We start from the raw sequence: 22,778 nt of genomic DNA, 5'->3' as shown, positions 1-22,778 counted from the left end.
ATCATCATCACAGTCCCAATATTGATTCTGTCAGGAACCAGTTCTGTGGTAGTCTCGGTAGCTTGAAACTTCTCCACACACGCACACGCACACACACACATCATGTCACATCCATTGCTTTTGATCGCCACCCCCCTCCACCTCCCACGGCAAAGCCCGCAGTGGCACTGAGCCGTGGAAATGTCAGGGGTCAAGTTTACGTTGACGCTAAAGTGACGGTCACCCTGGGCCACGATAAAGGTCAGCGCCATGGCGACAGCTGGTTGATATCGTCGTTGGGGAGGCACTCATGAGTCACCGCTCCAAATCCTCCATGTGGCATTAACAGCATCTTCTGATTGCTCTCTCTCTCTCTCTCTCTCTCTCTCTCTCTCTCACTCTTTTTTTTCTTCAGATTGCCATCTTGACAGATCTGCCCTGTGCCGGATGAGAAGGAAAGGTCAGTTCTTAAAGTATAGTTAACACAAGTTTTTTTCTTACTTACTTTTCTGGTGCATGATACAGTGTGGAAATAAAGAAAGGATAAAGTTGGACTAGGCAACGAGCAAATTCTAAAAAAAAAAATGACACACGGAGTAAGTAGAAGGAAATCCAGGTTTATAATAACCTAAATGAAGCTTGGACCTGATTCCGAAATAGCTGGTAGTGGGTTTCACCCTATTTATTCAGCCATCACAACCTACATCTATGCATTGATTAGGAATGGAGCTTAGAGCTAATGAACGGCGGATAGACACTTCTGCCAAATGTGATGCCGTGTTCACGTCATATCAAATTTCCTGTAAATACAAGCTGTCATCTGGGAGAAACCATTCACGTCACTCTGCCAGGGGTAATTACCAGCAAGACATGAGCTTTTTTTTTAATAGGGCACAATGTCTTGAACTTGAGATTATGAATGAATATGCGACACACGCGGCAGACATGGATAATAATGATAATGATCATTAGTTAATAGTGCTTTTTTTTAGAATAAGAAGCCAACAAAACTGCAACACAAAATGACTATATCACTCCAAAATATGACAAAAAAAACTGCAACGAGGAATGCAAAGAATGGGATTCATGTCTAAAATCAATGCTTGAGCACGACTCGTGCGTGTCTTCGTAGTTTTTCTTTATTCTCCTGTGTTGTTCTTCACGTTTCAGAGCTTGGTCTCTGCAGTAATTGGACAATTGTTCTAGGGGCAGGGATCCCGTGCGGTGCGGCTCTGCTCCTCTGATAAACTGTCAGTCATACCCCGCCAGAAACTCTGGGAAGTGACCACAGAACTCCAGTGCTACTAAAACATTCTGGCAGTAGCACTCAAACTTGTCAGTTTTCATCACTGATTTGTCAAATCTCACTGCTGACATCTGATGACTCTCTGGAAAACATGTTACAGTACAGCACGTCTACAGTACTAGTTGTATTTATTGTGAGAGAATGCTGTAAAGCTTCTTAGCTCATTTGCAACAGCTAGAACTAAATCAGGAAATGTTGTTTAGTGCTTAATGTTTCCAGGTAAAGAGCTTTGAACAACAAAACGCCCAATCTTTTTATTCTACTTTTGTCTGGCAAACAAAACTTTTAAAACTTCCGCTCAGCGCGTCTCTGCGCTCCATCAGCACCTATATTGTTTTTTTTTTTTTTTAAATGCACAGAAGGTCAATGTTAATAACTGCTCCCTATTAACTGTTTGTGTTTTGTTTCTGTTGTCAGACGATCAAGCATAAACAGTCACTTGATTACGCTCATGTCCTCTCAAATTGCGAGTGGGACAACAGCATTATTGCTGACAACAACAGCTCTGTTATGCTTAGGTTGTGCTCCTTGTTTAATTTTTTTATATCAGTCAGCAAACTCACATGGACAAGATCATTTTGTAAAAGTCAAATACAGTATATACAGCATTGATAACTGATTTTAAGGCTCTGACCTCATCCCTCATCACATGGTGGCTTGTATTAGCTTTCAGATTTTGCTTTACTTTCCACTTTGATCAAAGGTGTGGCACGACTTGTAAGATAAGTGCCACCAGTAAATCCTGTTGTTAAATGAGAGTTCTCACAGGGGGAGACATGGATGCTCCCCTGCTGGTCATCTCAGGAGCTGACCTGCCAGTTAGTGGTGTCTACAACACTAGTGGGCCCCTCAGCTCCAAAAATGTCAGAGTGTATTTTAATTGCATAGTACCTCTTAAATGGTGAATAGATTTAATCTAAAAAAGTTTTTTACTTCACTAAAACAAACAAAAAAAAAAATACTGACATGATAACAACTATAATTTAAACTTGTGGGTTTGATAGTTTACCAGCAGTGCCACTAGCTTATGTAAAATAGATGCTGGGATAACACAATTCCTAAAACAGTGCTTGAAACAGGCTGGTACTCACCAGTTCACTTTACTTTCAATTTTACATTTTATACTCTGGCACAAATGGACTTTTTCTCACGTACTGGTATGTTAGGTTCCCTGGGTGACTTATAATGACCCTAAAACAAATGCATTACAAGGGTACACTGCGTGATGCTCACATTACAGTTGTTGGCTACCTGCTCTTCTCTGTTGATGCTTGAAGTGCTGGTGTGACACACTAAAGTAGAGACAGTGACCACAGATAGACATACGAACTAGGGCTGGGCGATATATCGATATAAAACTTATATCGATATATTTTTTAAATGTGATATGGAATTAGACCATATCGCATACATCGATATAGTTCAAATTTACGCTGTGATCCTTGCTCCTTCATGCACAGAGAGGAGAGGGGCTGGAACAGACACTCCGGTACTCTTCAACAAACACTTCGGTGGCCGCTGTTGCCCCGCACTTTGGCCTTGATGCCACGTGAAAAAAAATCATCGCACGGCCACCGGTCAGCGTAGCGAGCTTGTCTTGAATTACAGCCACCTGAATGCACAGTAGTCACTCACAGTAACTTCAGTGAGTTTTTGCGGTTAGCGCAGGTGGAGTCTCATCATCACGATGATCTCACGTGAAAGCCTCTCACACAGCAGCAGCGTCTCAAAACAGAAGAACAAAACTTACAGCACAGCGAGCGAGCGCAGCCGGTTTTGACATGATACGTAACTGACTTATGCGGTAGGATTTAGTCCGGTAAAGTTGGAAATATATTTCAATAACTCATAAGTGAAACCTTGTTAAAACACAACTGACGGCTCTTTACTACCGTGGTGAGGAAGACAACGAGCTACAACCGTATTTTCATCTAAACGAGCGTCTGGACATTAACTCTGGTCTGTATGGTCAGCCAGCTGTGAGACGAGGGCGCAGGGACCGTCTACAAAGTGCAACACTGAAAAGAGAAACTACAAAAAATATTCAGTAACTTCACTATTATTCAGAGTGTAGTGTCGCCAAAATCACCCCACACATCAGTGGTCTCCTGCTGGTTATTCTATAATTTTTTTGTTTTGAAAAAATGTGCTTTGCCATAATTTTGGGGAATTTCTATTTGGGAGAAATATTCAGTAACACTAATATTCAGTGTAGTGTCACAAAACTCACCTCACCCTAACCCTACTTAACAAAAACTGTTTTGTAATGTAACATTAACTTGATATTGGTATTTAAAAAATGTTTTAATACATAATCCATGTCTTATTATAAATTGGGATGTTATGGTATCAGTCTGAAAGTAAATCAACACATTTTACTCAGTGGTCTTTGTGCCCTGTCATGTGGCCTTGGTGCCCCTGACAAAAAAAAAGTGAAGGCCAAATGGACTTAACGAAATTCCCACCCACATGTCATATTTGGCTTTGATTTTTACTGAACATTTGCTCTCACTTTGCATAAAAATATCGGGATATATATCGTATATCGATATTCAGCCTAAATATATCGGGATATGACTATTAGTCCATATCGCCCAGCCCTAATACAAACATAGTCAAGCTGAAGGCCTAGCTTTCTTCAAGTGGTCTGTCCGACTGTCCTTATGGCAGGTCAGTGGGCCACTGTGAACACACGGCAACAAGTAACAAGTGTGGAATGTTGTTGGGCTGTGAGTGATGACATTTCACACATCTATGAGAATAAGGATGGATTGATAAAGCGCTGACAAAACAGATTCATTAAGGCTGTGTAACTCTTTATTGCTTGTTCCCCGATTCCATTCCAAAGACATTGTTTGCTCTGCATTTGCTTATGTTTCAAACACCAAGTAGTGCTTATATTAACATTTCCTGCATTTAAAGTCACAGTCTGTGATTAATCATTCACCATTAGCCTGATCATCGCAGCAGGTAAGAAGGAGGCTAGAGGGGTTCAACCTTTTCAAATAATGAGCTCAGCAATATCTTGTTTTTTTTTCCGCTTCTTTCTTTATGTAGTTTTCAGCCACAATACCCATGCACAGTAGTGAAGGACCTATATAGGGATAGGTAAAAGATGACAGCTCAAGTACGACTATGAATAATATTGACATGCTTGTTTTTTGGATGGGATATGGAAAGCGGCCATATAGAGTGTATTTAAACGGCCTCTATTTTCCTGCCAGTCCATTTTCTGTTCTCCAGCCTTTCCTGATTCTCTGGGCCCTTTGTTGTCCCGCCCACCCCCTTTACTGGCAGAATGAATATCTACACACTGCTGCTCCGCAGGGGGTCTGATGTGTGTGTGCTGGAGGATGGGAGGGAGTGTTTAGACAGCTAACGTATGTAGGAACACCAGAGCTACAACCACTCTACCCCCTACTCACGCACACAGGCACACAGGGGTTAATATTGCCACCAGCCGTGTGGCGTGGCTGACTGGCCCACCTTCCATCTCGATCCAACCAGGCTCCATGCTGGGCACGACACGGCCGCTTGACAGTATGCATCCACCATGTCACCACGGCTCCCATATGGAAAGCTTCCACCACCACCAGAGAGGGGGGAAGATGGAGGCAGCTGGGCAGTGGGGGTAAGACAGAGAGCCGTACTGTAAAAACAAATATGTTTCATACTTCAGAGGATATTCAGTCGGTCAAAGTGGTCCACATTACATGCCTGTACGTACGATTGCATCCATTGGCGATCAATTTTGGGCACACAGCGAGCCCTCAAGCTGCAAGAATGATCAAATAGATGAATGGATGGACCCTCTGAACACATTTTGATCCTCTACAATTGTTGTTATATGTGAAAAACAGTGTGCTCAAAGAGAAACCTCCGGCTATACAAAGATCAAAACTGCTTTTCCCAATAAGGCTTTGAACCCAAAACAATTGTTTATGAGAAATCTTTGCACAGCTTTCTTTGTAGATCCCAGAGAGGTGTGTACACTGTGAGTAAAAAAGCTGTGATGAGAAGTTTGACTAATGCTTGCAGGTTCAAAAATGTTACGAGAATGAAACAAGAATAAAGCAAATAGATGGGAATCTAATGGAGGTTACTATTCATACAAAAGTATGGTAACATATGATGGAAAATATGTCCCGTACAAAAATGGTTACTTAAAAACAGTACTTAGCCTTTTTGTTAACTATATGTAGATGACATTGGCATGCATTACTAGACCTGGAAATGATCACAAAGTCTGAGAATTTGAAAAGTAAGTTAAGGCGTCAGAGGTCAAATTCTTATTCTCAGCAAAGAGGTGCTTTCTCAGCATAAAATTATGGCTCGACACAAGGTTTCTAAGGGGGCAGTGCAAGGAACTTCTAAACGCTTTAGAGAAATTGGTTGAGTATCTAACGCATGATCAGGCCAACCCCAAAGTGACCACACCATCAGAAATACATCAAGCTCTTTTCTCTGAGAGGTAGAAAAGAAACTTCCTTGCAGATACAGAATTTGCTTAATAAAGAACTGACTCCGACCCGAGTGAGAGGAGGTACCACTATAGACAGGCTGCACCCTCTGGTTTGCATCTTTGTGGAGGAGGATTCATACCCCAGCAGAGCCCCAGCACACCTCAAAAACTTTGACAAAACTACTTAGCCAAAGAAGACCACCTAACTGTCATGGACTTTCTGCCACCAGGCCTCAAACTCATTGAACACTTACAGGGGCACGTTAGGGCTAAGAAAGCTTTGTGAAACACTGACAAATCATGCTGGGATAGCTTGAGTCCTCAGGTTCCGGGAGTTCATGCCAGCTCAAACACATGCTGCCATTAAAGCAAAAGGGGGACATGCGAAATTGCTTGGAAACAGATCAAGCCTCCTGATTGGTCATATTGAGGGGATTTCTCCCACTGGATTGGACCAGGGCATGACAACAGCTTTCTTAAAACCCATCTGATGGCCCTTCTCGTCCCTCCTCTCCCAACTCCAAGATATAAGGAACATGTTAGTCTCAGTGTGAGAGACTGGTGTGAGATAAATAAAAGTCAGTAGTAACCCTTTTTATTGTCTGTTGTTTATTGGTTAGAACATTTGGTTACTTAATCGTCATTTATTTACATTTTTGTTCTCCTTTGCAAGGGAAATTCAGGGCTGCTCGGCATAATTTCATGTTTGTTGTTTTGGGCACCGCTCACATCTGAAGCCAATAAACTGCTACCCTGAGCCTTGATTGAAACTGTGCTGCTGGCCTTTCTGCTGTGAGTCACAGCATGCCATGCCCTGGCTCCCCTAGACCTGATATTTACCAGTCTGGTATTAATTGTAATGAAAAAATGTAATTACGCTTGCAAAACACAAACTCAAATGGAAATATCTCGATGAACGCTCTAAGAAGTTTGGACCACACTATACATACAGTATATATATAGTAATCTCAAAGCTAATCCACAACACAAGACAAAAAGAGATAGATAGCTAGATGAAGAAGTGAGTGACCCAGGTGTGTGTGTGTGTGTGTGTGTGTGTGTGTGTGTGTGTGTGTGTGTGTGTGTGTGTGTGCGTGTGTGTGTGTGTGTGGAGTCTAGCCATCTGCAGTTCATCACTCCTTCTCAAAGTCTCAATCTCGCTCTCGTCTCTAGCATTTGGAGGAACTAAGGTCCCTGATGCCAGCAAAGGTTAGAGCCGGTGATTTATTGGTCCTCTTCTGGGAGGCCGTCTGTGGACCTGAGATGCCTGCCGTGGCCCTGGATCGCAGCCAACATCCCTGACACCACCACCATGCTGCCAGCAGATGAAAAGCTTGTTTCACTTATTTGGTGCATATTTCATATTCTATATGCATCTGACGGATTACACAGATACCCCGACACGACGATTTATTAGCTCAACATGATGTGTCTGTTAAATGGATGAGAACCTTTAGTTTTCACAGTGGACGGCTGCAGAGTTCAACCTTTAGGCTGTCAAACTGGATCTGAGGAGTAGACATTTTTACATCACTGCTGTTAAAGGTAAAAAGACTGTCGCCGGGGTTTCCTTCGCCATTAAATTATTTGGTACGTTAACCACGGAGCCTGTTGTCACCTCAATCCTGTTCCTGAGGTCCTCCCAAAACATTAAAGTTTGGTACATTATTCGGACCGCTCGAAATGCAACCTTTTTATGAATGCTGCTTTCAGGCTGTCCTGCTGATAGACAGCTGAAATAACAAGTGCGAGGATGAGAGGCAACGTGCCAACGATGGCAGTAAACAGATGAGCAAGCACACAAACATGGGTGGAAAAAAAAAATGCACAACTTAAAAATATTCACAAAATCAGCCTCACGAATGTTTAATAAGAAAAAGAGAACGCGTGCCATACGTTTGTTAGACCTCGAGGATAAACACGGTTGTTATGCTGAGAATCACTAAATGTAAACAAACTTTTGTGTTTTAACATGGAAGCTCCACAGGGTTGCTTCAATAATGGCTGCATTCCTTTTAGGTGTTCTGCTCGTTGACTCATCGGCATGGATTAACTGTTTAATTTCTTAAGGGATCACGGGGCGATATCAGACAGAAGCTTTAAGCTTGTTTTCATCTGCGTTTCCCTGGGAGGTTATGATTAAGCCATTCGCACAGTGACAGAAAAGCACTACATTAACCAAAGAAGAGAAACAGAACACAAGATACATGCAAGGTAATGCACGTTTTGAAACGTAATGCAATTTACACTGACAGCCAAGAATCCGTGTTTAACATTTGATCACACCCTCTAGTTTTATAATAATGACTCATTAAATAAATCACTCAAAATTAGGTGTAGCTGATGCAGAGGTCCCACTCCACATCTGTACCTGATTATTAAAACATGTTGTTGTCTTTCGCCTTCACGTTCTTAATTAGATTATTTTTTCCGATTTGTCCACTTCTATCTCAGTCTCGGAATATGAAGTACCAATTGTCCGTTTTGTCCTGCTGACAAGAATACTATAAACCTATCTATCTATCTATCTATCTATCTATCTATCTATCTATCTATCTATCTATCTATTATATTCTCTGTACTGGACCATGAACTGTCCTGGGTCCTCCCTCTCTCTGTCCCCTGGCTGTCAGAGTCTGACTCCAGTTGTTTGGATCCAGGTCTTTGTCCTCCATGACAGCTGTACCCTCTTCTTGTCTCTCTCTCCTTCTGTGTGAGCTTGTTCCTTTGTCTTTCGTGAGCTTTGTTCTCATGAGTCTGTCTACTAACTCCCAAGTTTCCATGGTGAGATGGAGATCAGCTGACTCAGGTCTGTTTGACAGCGCCTGAAGTTGCTCAGCATCCTCCAGAATCATTATTCCCATATGTTTTCAATCTGTCTATACTTTTGTCATACCGACTGTCCATACTGTAATTTTATGATGTTGATCATTTGTGTATCTCTTACATTTTACTTAACCAAATCAAGTGTCTACGGATAGAAGGTGTTGTTTGCTGTAGGGATTGTGAATCTGTACATTTTCTGATTTGTGATATTCGGCCGTATTAGTTCCTAGAACATGATCATTTCTGTTGTACCAGGACCATCAATTCAACCGACCAATCGTGATGTCATAGCTTTGAGACTTGGACTACTGTTGTTCCTTCAACATCATAATCAGTGTTGCTCCGGGATCATCATTTCAATGTACTTTTGTAAGTGACAAAAACCTCACCCGAAGCAAGCTGTTTTGACTCAGTGCGTTAAGTATGGCGCTCTCATCGAAGAAACTTGAGTTAATGTTCTGTTTATAACACAGTATTGTTCTGTTCACTTATTATCTTTACACTAAGCTCACTTATTTTGTTGTTTCTTTTCAGTTTTTAGTCACTGTTTGGTTAGGTTTAACGGGACTAAAAGACTTGTTCGAAGCAAGAAATATACTTGGTTAGGAAAGCATGCTTTGGGTTAAAGTACAAGCTTTCAAAACATCAAACAAGTGTTTTAAAGGATTAATTCTCTCACATGCATATTTTGCCTGTCTTCTTTCCCATTTCGCCAAGTTGTGATATAACAAAACCAGACCAGTTTCAGTGATGGTTCCGAAGCGGCGTAATTTATGATGTTGTAGGAAGATTGCAGTGATATCAGATGGGTCAGTGTATCGCAGACAATTTAAAAGTAGTGACACCTGTATAGAAAAGAGCCGTCATTAATGTTATTAGTTGTACGTGTGCTATTTCTGCCATTGCAAGTCTCGACCTGGCTGCGATCAAGAACAACATCCAAACAACATTAACTGGCAGTTATGTTTAAGGCATTTTTATTTTAAGCATCTTGAAAATATAAATGATAAAAGGAAATTGAGTCCTGTGGCTAATTACTATTTAATATTTAATTTTGAATAAGGAAATTATAACTATATGGCCTTGTGATGCCAAAACCTCATCAAGTATGGACAGTAGCCTTCCAAATCAAAACCAAGAATGTTTGTGAATGGACTCCAGAAGTCATCCTACTTCTGCCGATCAATGATATTGATTGGCTGTCAATGCCAGGGAGAAGCCACGGATTGTGCAGCCTGACATGACAAGGTCTCCAAAAACACTCGAAAATGCAAATAATGACTTTAACATTTTAAGTGGTTTAGGAATGCCAGTTTATGCTCATCTGTTGAGGTTTTAGTGTAAACTTAAAAACAAAAAATCATTAATGCATGAATTGTTGGAGCTATTCCCAGTTACTCCTCAGAAATCCTTTGACAAATTGTGCAGTCAGTGAGATCCTTAAAGCACAACAACTAGAAGGTGTTTATAATTCTCTTCAGCCCAACAAAAACAAATGAGTGTTTGTGTTTTTCTGTATGTCTTTCTAACCGTGCTCAGATGTGTGTCCAGGACATAATTGGTGGAAAATGAGACACAAGAATACATTAAAAAAAACACTTCAGTCGCAGCAGTGTGCTGAGTCTGGGCTGACAGGAGCTCTGGAACCAGTCACAATAGAGGAAGATTAGAAGATTGCTTTATTGTCAATGTAAGGCAATTGAAATACGTCTTTACGGATATCCCTCCTAGTTACACTTACATTCGTCCTGACTGAGCCGATTCAGAAGTGGACGGCTCTGAGTCCACCAGGTCACACCCGACATTAGAATGTGTCTTGACTTGACCAGAGTTACCACTTGTGATCGGATTGCACTTCATGCAGATAAGTGCACCCAACACTGGGACAAACAGACACAGCGTTTTTTTACACAAAGGCAGAAAGTATAACGTTTGTAACAAGAAGGTCCCGAATAGCATTTCACAACATCCATAAAGTTTCTTCGGACTCAACAGCCCACAAAATTAAGCAATTTTTTAAGGGAGTCTGAAGACTTTTTTTCACTGACGACAATGAAGTAGCCTTTGTTATGTCTACTGTCAATGAAATGTTGCTAGCTGCGACACAATTCTCTATTAAACATTTTTGTTCCTGAAACCACTCTATCATGTCTGAAGAATGACGTAATGGACATCTACTCTCAATAATATTAAGCCTTTACTTGAACAGATAGCTGCAGCCAGCAGCAGCGCAATACGACTTGAAAAGGCTACGGATTATGCATTATGTCTCCATGTGTAAAATATTCTCATTTATTGGTGAGTATTTTGACCTCATGTTCAGGTTAATGTATTTTCTCTAAATGTGTTTACAACATAGTAAGTGAGCTAATTTCTCCTTTGTCGCATCGTTCTAATTTTTTGCTTTCTTTTTCAATTTTCCGTTTCATTAGCTTTAGAGCACTTTTAGCTTCAGCGCTATTATGCCCATTCTCTGTGTTTTCCTTCATAACATATTCTTATTCTTTTGAATAAGACTTTTGAATCTTCTTCAAGAGTGATCACTCATAATTCTACCTTGCATAGCAACCTATAGCTGCCCGGATCTGCAGTGAAGCCTTTGACAAAGTGTTATTTCAGTGAATTACAGAGATTTCTCTTTGAACTAATAGATGTCTCCCTCCAGCCCCTCAAACCATTATCTAACATGGACAACTTAAGGTGCAAACCCATTACTTTTCAGTGGAGTGGTGCTTGCATCCAAGGTATTTAACACTGACGCACACTGGGATAGAATGCAAGTTCAGTCGTTGAGTGTATTCTATTGAGAAAGTTGTAGTGATGGAATAAATTTTTCTTCTTTGCATTCAGTCTTGTATTGTGGCACCTATACAAACAATAATATCGCCACATTCTGACTAGAACACAGCTTCCCTCTTTCTAACAGCCAAGAAAAGCCACCTTCAGTTTGTTTGCTGGAAGCTTGTGTAGTTCACCAGCAACAACTATTCATGGGTGAACGACGGAAACGCTCCTTTTTTTAAGGCAGCAACAATGTATGTAGTGCAACTACAAGGTCTTTGACGGTCTCTGCAAGAGGAAAATAAATAGAGATGTAGATGTTTGCATGGGGGGGTGTAGCTGGCTTATGCACGCTCATCTTAATGGAGAAAAACAACCCTTGACCTTCATCACAGTCGTAGTCACACTTGACAAAGAGCTCGGGCTGAATTCACTTTTAAAAGTCATTGTGTCGGTAAAGGTAATGTTACTATTGAGTTATTCCACTCATCAATAAAACTATTTCAAAGAGCTATCTGTTTACCTCAGGCTGGGTTAGAGTGTTTTTAGTTTGCTTTGTTTAGACGGAAATTTTGAAAGATTCGAATGACATTTGACTTAGTATAGTATAAACTAAAAAAAAAAGTCAGGTCAAAACTGTGAATGCATAAAAACATGAAAGGGTTTCAAGGACAGATATACTTTGAAGCTGAAATAGAAGCTATGAATTGACACCGACTAAATTCAAACCACACGCCAATAGTTTTCTATTGCCAGTATAGTTTTCTCCATGACCAAAATCTGATATATTTTCTAGGGGTGCCCAATGTTTCCCTTATAAGACGATTTGATACACATCTAAATATGTGGGCTATGACAGTTCAGGGAGGATGCATTTTTAATAGGGTATCCGGTGTGATTCGATGTGGTGCGATGTGATGCGGCACGAGTTGATGCGATATGATGTAATCTAATAAGATAGTAATTAATTTTCCATTGTAAATCAAATAAAGCTTTTTTATATATATAAAAGTGGCAGCACTTGGGGTTCCCTGATCTTTTAATTAGTGTATCTGATATACTTCATTACAAACCAGTGAACCCCACTGTCACTTAATGGCACGGGGGGAAGCAATAAAAGTGAAATGTCATTTCAAAACCACACCAAGGATATCAGCAATAAGAATGATGATTAGTTGCACTGTCAGTGCCAATCATGATTGTGATTATGACTTTTGCAATAGAAAAAAAATACTTACAGTACAAATATAAACTGACGTGTATAATGGAAACATTAAAGTCAGCCTTAATATTACTGAGAAATGTTGTGCCCAGTCAAGTTTTTATCTAAATATCTTGAGCCAGTTGCTTGGAATACTGCATTCACACAATCTCGGCAGACTGGGAAGACTGGGACAACCATCCATTATTCTGATATTGGTGCGTGTGCGCATTATTCAAAGATAGCTAACCCCACTGCTTGCCTTCCAGTCCATATATGTAGACCATTTACCCTAAATCTGTGGTTCTTAAAGTGGGGACCGGGGACCCTTGGGGGTCCTTGAGGGGATTCTGGGCATTCCCAGCAAAAAAAAAGGGAATATTTTATTTTCACCAATTGCAAGCGATACAGTATGTGTGCTACTGGGGTAATAATATTAGTTACACTGAGACATCTATTCGAGGTTTGCCACCACTAGCTAACATAAGCCTACTTGGAGTATTGATGGTAGACCAAGAAAGGCTATGGCAGCAATTGCACAAATTGAGTCTCGGTGTGTCTTATTGCACATGAACTCAGTGATTCCCTAATATAAAACGTTTGTTTTTTTTTCTTTAAAAGTTGTAGTCCTGCTTTGAAGAAAACATCATAATTATTCATAAATGAATAACAGACTGACCATCATCTTTGTGAGGGGAAAAGTACAATAATTCCTGGTTACAACTTTTTGAGTTTTCTTTTTTTCATTTGCAAAATAGCTACATTAACCTTTTAAACACCACAAAAAAACCAAAAAAAACCCTGAATGCTCACTCGTCCACATCCATATTCAAGATAATTCCAGATGAATCTATACATTATAGGCAAAACACTTTTGTTGAGAGTGGAAATATTCCTGAGTCAAATTTGCTGCCAGAATGCCTCCCAGTCCACCAAATTAGAGACCCTCTTATTTGACTGTGAGATATTTCCTGGATTAAAGATGGCATGCAACCTTACTCTAAACATTAATCGAACAGAGGGCTTTCAAATCTGGCATTTTACCGTGGGAAAAGACATACTACTTTGCTGTCATGTGAATGAATGGGAGAGGCATTTACTGACAAAGAGGTGGCCTTTTCCCTTCGCCGTGTAATTCCAAGGCGAAGATTGTAGCTTTATCAAACTCTCTGAATGGCTAAATGCAATAGCCCAACACTCTGAAAGTGCTCATCATCACAGCGTGACAGGAAGGGAATAAGGGAGGAGAGAAGGAAGCAGGAAACAAGAACATGATTTGAGGGAAGGGGATTGCAGCTGGAATTAATATTGAAAAAGAAATGTCCATGGGAAATAATAAAAATTCATTTTCTAACATATATACATGATTAAATTAGATTCAAGGCAAACTGAAAGACAAAAAAAAATAAAAATCTTGTTTGTCTCTCCGTTCGACAGTCTGAGCGGTTGTTAACATCCCCTCCCCTCCTTCGGCAGACGGGGTGAAAGGTATCCGCTGCTCCCCGGGACAGAGGAGACCTCATTTTTATATGTGAACGGCTGTGAACACCGCTGAATGACACACTACAAAGGTTGGATGTGCCGCTGCCCTTTCTCTCTTAAATGGTACGTTGGCATTTAGCTTCGCACGTGTCAGCGGAACACACACCTCTCAAGTATTTGCACCCAAAATGTGTGAAGGTGTGTGTGCCCACATCAACACAGAGGATTTTTATCTGTTTCCCCGAAACAGTGCGTGTGAGGGAGGGAGAGAGGGACAGAAGGGGGGATGATAAGACAGAGAGGAGCAAGAGAGCATATTCGCATGCACATTACATTTCACAGAAAGACAATTTACATTTTGAGTCCATATTATGTTAATTTTGAGTGGCCTCTCCAGATAATTCTATTACACAGATAGCTCTCCCATGTCGGCCAGGGCAGAAACATCATTCCACCCTGGAACACACACCTGCTGACGAGCGCCGCAACATGACGGAAAACAAGGGCTAAAGGCAGGTGGGTGTGTATCGGAGTTGTGTTTTGGTGTGTGTGTGAGAAAAAGGATGTGTGTTCACGGGGGCCTGTAAAGAGAAACTTATCTAAACGACTTGTGATCCACAGAAATGGTTTATCAGTTTCTCTTTTAATACAGGATGTGCTGCCAGTGAGTGCGGCGCACAGTATTATAGCTTCGAGGAAACCATATCGCTGCTGAAATCCCACAAGCTACCAAACCGCTGTAATTCTCTGTCATTCTCCGACAATCCTCTCCTGGCTCAGCACTGCCGACTGGGAGGATAGAGCTCGGGATTGCATAAAGTTGAACAGATTTGTATCTGTTTTTTTTTTTTATTTTACATGACTCATGAGCAAACAAGAATCTAACTTAGCTTTCAACATTTGCTGTCTAATCAATTCTAAAAATATACTTACAGTAAGTTTTCCTGTTCAGTATCATTATAGCTTTTTTTTTATTTCTTAGCCATACAGACAACGGCTGTATTACTGTTAACCTTATGCGTCACACAAGAGCAGCTGATTTTCACCCACCACATTCTGGATTGTGTCTGACAGAGTGCTGCAGGGATGGTGTCTTTTCGTAGGCCACCCTGGAAGTTAGCATTGATGTGGTTCCTTGAACACAAGTAAGATAGAATCACCAGAAATAAAAAGCTAACGTTGGGCTACAGACAAACTACGCCTCGGCAATGTGTCCTCAACATCAGAGTACCACCAATAAGCTTCCTACTCCACTATACTATATGCATGCCACAGTAGTCATGTTGCACAGTGTACGGGCGTACACGTACTACAATACTTTCCAATAAATTTTACGCATAGCAGCAGTGCCAGCAACAGGGTCGCAGCACAGAGTGGCAATAGTCACATTTTTCTTGTAATTCTGAAGAGTAATATCGGTAAGTGCCGAACCCACATCACACATTGCACCAGCCTACTTCATATGAAATGTCAACATGTATTTCGCGAGTTAAGCGCTTTACATGTGAAACTACAGCTTGCATTAACAGTAATTTAACACAGTGCTCCAGCGAATGTCTTTTACTTGTTAAAGCCCAGCCTTATTGGTAACACTGGTCACCACTTAAGTTGCTGGGAAAATGTCATCCCGGCTGCAACCACATATACTATAATCAGTCAACAAGTTGTAAATTTGTAGACAGGATATTCCTTCTGTAAAAGCAGACCATTGAGTAGATGAGACATTGTATTTGGCATAATTATGGTTAACGGCCCTGACAACCTCTGTCATCTTATTTAGCCACTTGTTGGCAACCATCTGTTTTAAAACACATAAAAGCTTCAACATTCACAAGTGGGGTAAATTCTGACATATTTTATGTCGTAGAAAAAAACTTGAAATGACTTTGTCCAATGAAATGCTAATTAATCTTTAGGTTTTAGGTTTCACGCATGACTCTATTATCCTTAGGTCTGTTCAGTTTGGATATACTTTTACGAGCATACCAGAAATGTAAAAGCACGGATGCATGAACTCTGCAGCAGGTTTTACATTTTGTGGCTTGTTGATCTTGTGGTTTTAACATGAAAAGATTGGCTTTTTACTATTTACATAAGAAATAATAAGAATCTCCCCTTTGTTTGTTCAAACATGGTGTTGTCGTCGATCGCACCTACCCTTGCTCTAACTGTAATCCTAAAATCCATTTTCTCTGAACCTTGCCTTTAACTGTCAGACAATTCTGTTGTGTCTGTCTAAAAATAAAGTCCAAGCACCTCACGTTTCTCAGTGGCCTGTCAGAGGCCACTTTCTCTGGCCCCTCCATCTCTCTGAGCAAGTAGGGATCATTAATGAAGTGGCCTTCTCATGGATATTGACTAGCCTGTCAGCTGGCCTGCCACACTCACTAATAGGAGCCATTGGTCTTGGCTTAAGACCTGACAGAGAGGCTGAAAAGGAAGAAAATGAGTGAGCATGTCCCTTCACCTCAAGATGGGTTTTGGCTACGGCCTTCAGCTAGCAAAGTTTGAGTTTGAGTTGGAAGCAGCCAAGGTTTTGCCCCTTTAAAAGTGTAGAAAACTTCCCACACTGGAAAAGAAGGGAGAGGAGGGAGGTGAAAAACGCCATCTGATAATGCCAGGATTGCTTGTAGAATGTAAGCAAAGCCACAGTGGGTGTCGTCGGAGCACAGCAAGCCAAGGAGAGCTCATTAAAATAGATGTGATGGTAAATTGGCACTCTTTAGAGCCTGAGGGTTTTCTAGGACTTTTTTGTGTGAATTTAAGTAATAATTTGTGCCATTTTCTTATGAATAAATGGCCATGTATCACTGGCTGATGCAAGAGTGGTTCAGTGGAATCCATGTCATTCAGTCCAGTTCATGAAAAGGGGGTTGAATTTAGCTGAAAATGTGCTGTTCTAAACTCTAAGTATACAGAAAATGAAAAGTGCTCAATAGATATAAAGAGATTTTTAGTTTTGTTTAAAAACAAAAAACAAATAAAAAGGCTTTATCATGAGCATGCACAGCCACTATATCCAAGTAGTAGTGGATTGAACCTGCAAGAGATAGATCCAAGTTGCCACTAGGGCTATGAATGAGAAAAAGAGAATGTGAATGTATTTGTTGCAATTTTGAAGTTGTGTACTTGGTCAGTGACATTTAGAACCTGAAAAGCATTTAAATGCTATCACATTAGCAATGTTTTATGTTCAGCCCACTACATTTTCCTGTCAAAAAAGAGAAACAGAGCATCTTTCTGTGGGGTCAGATCCCTGATGCAAAACAGTCACTAATATTTTAGTTTAACCTGCAATACAGAACATATGCTTATGGAGCACTTTTTACCACAAATGTAGAGGATTGTGATCTTCATGATCTGGACTACAATGAATAAGTCATTTTAAAAGATTAGCCTGAATTATTTGTTTACAGTTACTGCAGCCTATGTAGATTACAATTAGAATCTACGTGAATATCAGCTTTACTATGCAACAGTGTCATTGGTTCTGTCAATTGTCTAACTTAAATTAACTTGTACGTATCAAGCAAACTTATGTTAGAGGTGGGAATCACAAATGACCGTGCTGTATTGAATCATGATGTTCAGTTTGGTGGTTTGCAGATGCTGAATATCTAAGTGAATGCACCATCGCATACAGGCACTACAGTATGCACAACAGCAAGTAAACTCATCACCGTTCAAATGTATTTGGTAAACATAACAGTAAACAAAAAAATACATCTGTTTAAATCTTTAGTTTGCATCAAAAAATGCAAAGAAATGTTCGACTCCACTCAAACTTGATATAAAGGCATATTGTGATGTTGGTTTTAGATGAATAACACACCAACTGCTGTTCAATCCAATGAACCCTAAATGACAGACAAGGCACACTAAACAAAATACCATTCTGTCTCTTTGACCCCAGCTCTAAATAACACTTCTTTAATGAATGCGGGATGGAATGTTTCGCTCATTGAACCTATCATTGCCGGCTGCATGTGCCAGGCCAGATACAGTAGATCTTACATGTCTCAGCATAATGACAGAGTCATCCCCAATCACTATCATTTCTAATGTGATATATGTGGACTGTAAATTTTGTGGGTTACGATGTCTGAGATGAGTACATTTTTTATTTTTTATTTTCTTTCGGCGGTCACACAATATCAATCAACGCTTTGCAGGCAAGCGGGAAAACTTTAAGAAAGATGTTGGGATGAAGGAAGAGCTTTAAATGAGTCAGTGTGGTATAACACCAACTTGCTCTTTGTAAACCAAACACTCCATGTATTTGTGTTTCAGTTTACTGTGCTCAGTACCACAACTTCCACAGCAACGTGTCATATTTGCTGATGACATACTTTTTTTTTCTGTATTTTGTGTTGTTTCATAATCCTTATCCTTAGCTGCATTAATCTGTACATTTATATGAACGATTGACCTAATGACTGTGTAACGTGTGCAATTTTGCTGTCGATCAACCCACAGAGAATTAATCCCCGAGCATTAAATCATCCTTCTGCGCATTGATTTGGTTTTACGACTCAGAATTTAAGGTGCCTTTATTTTGAAAGTATAACCACATGTATTATGTGTAACCTGACCACTGAATGAGACTGTGGTGTTTTCACAGTTTGCCATTCTACTGGGTGGATTGCTAGTTGTGTAAAAAGCACTTGTTTTCTGGCTTGTTTGCTAGTTCACAATTTAGTAGTTTGATATCTTGGCTGTTTGGGGCAAGAAAGCAAGTGTCTATAAAATCACCCCACTGCTGCAACTACGGATTACTATGGATCCCACTGTAAAACTCATCTTTTGGAGCCACTCTTCGCAGCCTCTTCACTGCCACAAGAGGTCAGTGTGTTTACCGGGGAAACTACAGCTCACACTAAACTGTATCTGCTTGCAGTTTGTTTTACAGACCAACTAGGCTACAGTGGAAAGTCTTCTTGTTTAAAACTTTATGGATTTATTTAGCATGGAGTTATAAAGTACTGGAGTGCAAGAAATGCAGTGGGATCTATAATGACGCGCCTGATAAGCTGTTGCTGATTAGCTCACTCTGCAAATTTGTCCTGTAATTTTTGCTCCGAACACTGCCTTTATCCTCTCTATTCCCTCATGAATGAGATTTTTATAAAGCTTAGGAAAATGCACAATTGTTGCGTATGCTGAAACATTTTAACACCTCAGTCTGTGTTTAGTAGATAATAGAATTTTGCAATGGCCAGAGGCAACTTGCGGTCACATTCACTCGTGTCTGGCATTGGCTATACGCGAAGAAACGCCACCTCTAAAATGTATAATGTGTTCAGTCTGATCACACCTTTAAAGTGTCGGTCAGAGCATATTTGATTATTTATTATTTGAGTTAAGTCATTTTAAGAATTTAGGAAGAAGCTATTTATTGTTGGAAATATTGAAATAACTCAAATTAAAGTTTGTCATATTCACTCTATTTAGGAGAGCGGTGTTTACTGAGCGAGTATTACAATTTGGTTTCGGTTTAAACTCCACTAAGAGTGTGTGGAATAAATTGACTTTGTTTATCCATTTATCCCTTTGAGTCTAAGTTGTTTTCTTCCAAGCCATCAACGTTTAAGTTTCCATTCAGTAGGTACATAAGCTTTTAACAAATAAAAACCAGGCGTTTAATTTTCAGGACATTTTCATTTGCATTTGACCCTGAATGCAACTGAAAAACAGCCGCAAGCCATCAAGTCTTAAAAAGAGAAACAGCCTGATGTAAGAGAAGGCGACAAGAAATCAGGGACAAAACCAGCCAAAATAAATAAATAGACTTTTAGGAAGAGCAAGGCTTGACAGGAAGTAAGGAAGGTGCTGCAAAGGTTAGTTTGCTGGCCTTTCTACAGTAGATCACCAGGTGTCTGCTGATGGGAGGGTCCCTGAGCGGTGTAGGGCTGAGTTAGTGTGGGTGTGTATGTGTGTGTGTCAGGGAAGGGAAAGGCTGATGAACTTCACTTTCTATTAGCAGCCGACAGGGGCTCGCCGGCTCGGTCGCCAATCAATAGGCTGAAGGACAAGGATGTCAGAGAAATGAAAGACCCCTCGCTTTCCGACTGGCTACGAAAGAAGAAGAGGGGGAGAGGAAGGAGGGAGGGCTGAGGACAGAAATGGAGTGAGATGACAATATGAGAGTGTGAGAAATATGCAGAGATGGAAAAAAAAGGAAATAAGGATAAATGTAACAGAGATTGTGTGTGGATGTATGAGTTTCTGCATGTGAAGGCTAAGTTGTTCCGTGTGAGCTGTCAGTGTCAGAGGGGTGAGGAGGTTATCACGCCGAGGCAGAGTCTTTCCCCTCTATCTTCAACTCTTTGTCTGATCTCTTACAGGAACAGCATCCCAGGAGGTCCATAGCTCGCATTGTGCAGACACAGTGGAGGGCCCCCGGCAGGTCCAGAACCATCTGCAGGTCACACAATGTGAATAGGCCTTTCCTATCGCCACTCAGATAATCCTGGAGAGTGAAAAGCATTCAAGACTCCTGATGACTCCGGAGCAGCGGAGCATGACACAGTGTTTCTCAACTGAGTTTGAATTGCGCACATACATGGAGAATGATAGCCTGGAGTCTGGCCACAGCCGTGTAAAAATCTGTATTTTGTTGGTGGTGAAAGTGACTAGAGGCAGTCTGAACCTTTTCAAAAGCTTCCTTCCACCCTGAAGCTACTCTCAGAACATTACAGGAAATATACAGGAACATAAGCCACAGTCAGAACACAAGATTTTCAAAAGTAGGATCGGATCAGTGTGCTTTTCACGCTTAACAGCTCTCTGTCTTGTAAACAGGAATCCTGCATTCATTCTCCTTTGCACACCACATGACTGATGAGAAGCAAGGTTCATACTGGCACATGAATGTCATGCTCCAAGCAGTCTGAACTGTTTGTGTGTTGATTTGCAGGAAAAACAATTAAAAAAATATATATTAAAACAATCAAAACAAGGTAGAAAAAGGATAGGGTTTGCGGGCAGCGAGACGGTCTTTTTTGGCAAAGAGAGCTGAAAGTAAATCAGTATATCTGCAATGAAAGTCTGTCTGCTTGTATTGTAGTTCGGTGAGGACCAACTGGTTACAGATACTGAAAAGTTTCTGTGTATGCCAATGTAATCTGATAGAAACTGCATTATTGTGGCCGCTCCATACAAAGAGATGCACGAGAAGACCAGCTGTGGCTTGATCCGACCCGTCCGACCTGTCAGCGTCTCATCCAGATATTTAGCCTGCTTGATAGCCAGTCCTGAATTAAATTGTGAAGTGGGGTGATAATTCCTCAGAGTAACACTTTACATGTAATCTTTGAATCAAACCTTTCACACAAAGTTTGATTAGTTCAGCTTTTAACATTTTTACTATCCACTTTTCTGCAGAGGTTTTTTTTTTAATCTGTTTTCAGCCGTCCCTTCACATGTAAAACGGTCAAAAAGCTAAGGCATGTGTAATATAATTCCAAGCAAGATTTGTAGGTTTGTAAGATTTTGTAAGATTTGTCATCAGAGCTGTTGTAAATGTAAATGTTAAACTACATATGTAACACATAACATATGTAAACTAGATTGAATAGATTAGATATAGCAGATTTGAAACTGTGACTCTCTCAGCAGGTCTCTGTTGAAAAAAAGAGATAATTGTGAGAAGGGGACTAACCTGGTTAACAGTGGGTTTAACAAATAAACATAACGCGTCAGAGACCAAGGTCAGGGAAGTATTTTCAGTGTCACAAATTCCTGTCTACTAAACAGTGGAGCATTTCTCTGAGCTTTGTTGCTGTGCACTTTCGAGATTACACACTGTTTTGTGCTATTAAGACAGCCCTTGAGATATGTGATATTCAATGAACAGTGATAATTAGTAAATGCATTTACACGACACTATGACTGTTTTTGAATGAGAAACTGAATAATGTGTAAATAAAAAAAAATACCATGAAAACACAAAATGTTTCCCCTCCACATAAAGAGGTGGGATCATCTTTTCAGATGTAAAAACACTTTTTGTTTTTTGTTTTTTTTCAAGCAAATCCTGACATCAATATTTCTCCTACGATATCCTGGATGTGAGTGCACATCAGCCTGTATGAATGTAACACAACAGCCTTTCCTCCGGCCCTGTCCTCCTGACTAAAAGCCTTTTTGACATGAATTAGCATGTCGTCCTTAAAAGGTAGACGGGTCCAATTTTCCTCTGAAAGGTCTGTCTCTAATAGGTACTCCTTCGAAAATTCCAGCCTGATCTAACCTTGAATAAAGACCTGCATACTTTCTTTTTTTCTCTTTCTCTTTACTACCGTCTTCTCGCCTCTTTCTCTCCCCTCTGTGTAAAAAAAATAAATAAAAAATCATAGAAATACAACACCAGCAGAGGAAAAAAAAAACAACAACTTGTCATATCAGGGCTTATATTAAAAAAAAAAACACACACACACAACAACAAAGATTTCATTTCCATAATGCATTCTAATGGATGGGCGATGTGTTTCAGCAGGTGAGACCAGAGGGCAAAGGCTTCCCAGACAAACACAACAATAAACCTGACAAGCACCATTATGCCGTAGATATTACAGGCTGTTAGGGAATGGAAATGATGATAATTAGTTAATTCAGCTATAATCTCATTTGTTTGGCCTCACCTTTTGCTAATGCGACTTTGACCCTGACGCTTGAACGTTCCAAGCCGCATAAATGTGAGTGCCAGGATGCTAATTTAGCAGGTATATGTGCTGGCTGTT

At 40.4% G+C, this 22,778-nt stretch overlaps 1 long non-coding RNA gene across 1 annotated transcript; it reads left to right on the top strand.

Annotated features, from left to right (window-relative positions):
• Nucleotides 1–394: 394 nt before the first annotated feature.
• On the top strand, nt 395–22,313 carry LOC115596849 (uncharacterized). The gene is made up of 2 exons (XR_003986966.1): nt 395–439; nt 20,382–22,313. It is a non-coding gene; the product is annotated as an uncharacterized LOC115596849 (long non-coding RNA).
• Nucleotides 22,314–22,778: the final 465 nt, after the last annotated feature.

This window comes from Sparus aurata, chromosome 15 (genome assembly GCF_900880675.1).
Source record: "Sparus aurata chromosome 15, fSpaAur1.1, whole genome shotgun sequence".
In the NCBI taxonomy this organism is placed as follows: domain Eukaryota; kingdom Metazoa; phylum Chordata; class Actinopteri; order Spariformes; family Sparidae; genus Sparus; species Sparus aurata.
Note: the sequence above shows the minus strand (reverse complement) of the source record. Positions and strands in the feature narration are given on the sequence as shown.